Source organism: Corylus avellana, chromosome ca2 (assembly GCF_901000735.1).
Source record: "Corylus avellana chromosome ca2, CavTom2PMs-1.0".
NCBI classification, from domain to species: Eukaryota; Viridiplantae; Streptophyta; class Magnoliopsida; order Fagales; family Betulaceae; genus Corylus; species Corylus avellana.
Window position 1 is genome coordinate 28,644,843 of NC_081542.1, and position 3,055 is coordinate 28,647,897.

Genomic DNA, 3,055 nt, shown 5'->3' on the forward strand with positions numbered 1-3,055 from the left:
TTAAAAAATACTTTTTTTTTATCAATTGAGTGTTTGGATAACATTAGCATATAATTGCGATTTTATTGCCAAATAGGTAAATATTGCGCCAAATACTGTTTTAAGAGAAATCGTGATTTTGGTTTAAATTCGCACTTTTTCAAATAAGCACCCCTTAGTCAGCTTATAGAAATCGTAGATTTTTTCACGATTTTAAAATTTGCGTTTTTAAAATCGCAATCCCAAACACTTAAAATTGCAATTTGGTTTTAAAATGTAGATTATTTTAAAAAAAACCCACTCCCAAACTGACCCGTAGTAGTCTCTGCAGATTTCTGTTAAATTTCTTGTAATTCTTTTTTCAGGGCAACAATGGTGACGGGCATTGAAGGTGGTAGTGATGGAGATGGTAATGGGGTCAGGAAGAGAGGCTGCACATTGAGCAAGCAAGATTTCTTGCCGGAGGAGTCATTCCAGAGCTGGGGGAACTATGTCAAGGCATTGGGAAGCACCAAAACCAGGCTGAAAGATCGCCTTCTAACCTACTCCCTCGACTGTCTGGAGTTACAAGATATGCGTGCTCGTAGCCAGCATGAGATGAAGAAAACTCTGAATTGGTGGGACCTTATTTGGTTTGGGATCGGCGCCATCATGGGCGCTGGAATCTTTGTCCTCACTGGCGAGGAACGATGCCGGCCCTGCGGTGGTGATTTCGTACCTCATATCCGGCGTATTGGCACTGCTCTCGGTGCTGTGCTACACCGAGTTCGCGGTCAAACTCCCGGTGGCTGGAGGGTCTTTTTGCCTATCTTAGAGTGGAGCTTGGTGACTTCATAGCTTACATTGCTGCTGGAAACATTCTTTTTGAGTATATTGTAGGTGGTGCTAGTGTGGCAAGATCCTGGACTTCATATTTTGCTACATTGTGCAACCACAAACCTAATGATTTTCGCATAAATGTCTCCTCCCTTGCTGAAGGTTACAACCATTTGGATCCAATTGCCCTTGTTGTCTCAATTGCAATCTATTTCGGTGCCTGCCTAAGCATGAAGGGGTCCTCAAGATTCAACTCCATTGCAACCATCATCCATATGATCATCTTGATATTCATCTTAGCCGCATGCCTTTCTAAGGCCAACCCTGCCAATTTTGAAAACTTCATGCCTTATGGCATTCATGGCGTTCTGAAAGCTTCAGCGGTGCTCTTCTTTGCCTACATCGGATTCGACGGAGTGGCGACCTTGGGGGAAGAGATCAAGAACCCGGCGGGGATATCCCGATCGGCCTAATCGGTTCAATGTTGATCACCGTAGTACTTTATTGCCTTCTAGCAATCACATTGTGCTTGATGCAGCCATTCAGCCATTCAGCCAAGTTGATGCTGATGCACCATTCACCATTGCATTCCAAGCTGTAGGGATGAATTGGGCAAAGTACATTGTTGCATTGGGAGCACTTAAAGGCATGACAACGGTTCTACTAGCTAACATCATAGCTCAAGCAAGATATTTCACTCATATTGCACGTACCCACATGGTGCCACCGATTCTTGCTCTCATCAATGAGAAAACTGGAACACCAATGAATGCCACAATCGTTATGACTATTGCCAACTTCATTGTTGCATTCTTTACAAGCCTTGATGTGTTGTCAAACATTCTTTCGGTCTCTACACTGTTTATCTTTTCTCTTGTTGCAGTTGCCCTAATCGTGAGACAATACTATGTTACGGGCGAGACATCAAACGCCGACTGAAACAAGCTTATCGTGTTCTTCGTGTTGATTATCGGATCCTCAATCCGTTCAGCTGCATTTTGGGCAGCTAATAGGAATGTTTATTTTTGGTACGTACCGACGGTAACGGAATGGTTTTTATCCACATTGGGGCTACAATTGACAGTGAAGAAAGCAAGGAAGCCTAGGATGTGGGGAGTGCCATTGCTTCCTTGGTTGCCATCAGCTTGCATTGCAATCAATGTCTTCATCATGGGTTCGATTGATGGGGCATCATTTGTGAGATTCACTTTATGGACATTCCTTTTGCTCTCTACTATCTGTTTGTGGCGCTACATGCTTCATATGATGCAGTTAAGGAAAGCGAAGGAGAAGCTACTGCAAAGACTCTAACAACGAACATTGTGGCGGGGATTACTAACTAGCACAACAGATTTTAGTTGAAAAGCATCTATGTTGCTTTCATGTACATAAGGTTAGAACTTATATTCATTGGTTCAACCTGGTTACTTGGCATTTTATCCTTCAGTTCGCTAAAGATTTGAGTTTTCTCTTTTAATGTTTTCCTTTTCTTTTTTCCTGTTTTCTCTGCCAAGTCTAGATCCTTCCGTATGCCATAAGTTGATGGTTCTCGATCTAAATTACAAGTGATAAATTTTGGGTTTAGGTTCAAACCGATCAAGAGAATGATTGGTAGTAATTGTATAAGCTTCCATTATAGCCGTTAGAAGAGTTAATAGGAATTGTGATGTCATTAGGGTTTAGAGATATTTTGGTTATTGTTCTATTTCTCTAAACCTATGTATATAAGATGGGTTGAAGTAAGTTACTTAACAAGTACAGAGTAACGTATTTCCACCTTTTATGTCTAAGTCATTCAAGCAAACTACAGCAATAACAAAGCACATTCCGTGTTTGTTTGAGTTTACAATTTCAAACCATGCAATTTAAAAATGACAATTTTAAAACAAATTATTAGTTTAGCCTTTAAGGTTGTGCGTTTCTAAAACCACACCCCCTTGCTTGTAATTTAAATTAAAAAATGTAAATTTTTCTACATTTTCAAATCGCATTTAAAAATAAAAAATAAAAAATAAAAAATAAAAAATAAAAAAACTCCCAAAAGATACATTTTCAAGGAATTAGTTTAAAATCGCACTTTTGGTATACATAATCGCGAACTCTGCATTTAGAGGGAGCAAATTAACTTAACTGATAAAGTTTGTTATGGTCGGACATAGATCACATTGCATTTATGTAGAAACCATGAGAACCCACCATGCGACCCATGGCACATTGCCCACCAATCACTCAAAATGTCAATTAACCAAACTGAAAAATA

The 3,055-nt window shown here is 39.8% G+C and overlaps 1 pseudogene; it reads left to right on the plus strand.

Annotated features, from left to right (window-relative positions):
• The first annotated feature begins 351 nt into the window (after positions 1–351).
• On the plus strand, positions 352–2,138 carry LOC132172886 (cationic amino acid transporter 1-like; annotated as a pseudogene).
• The last annotated feature ends 917 nt before the right edge of the window (positions 2,139–3,055 follow it).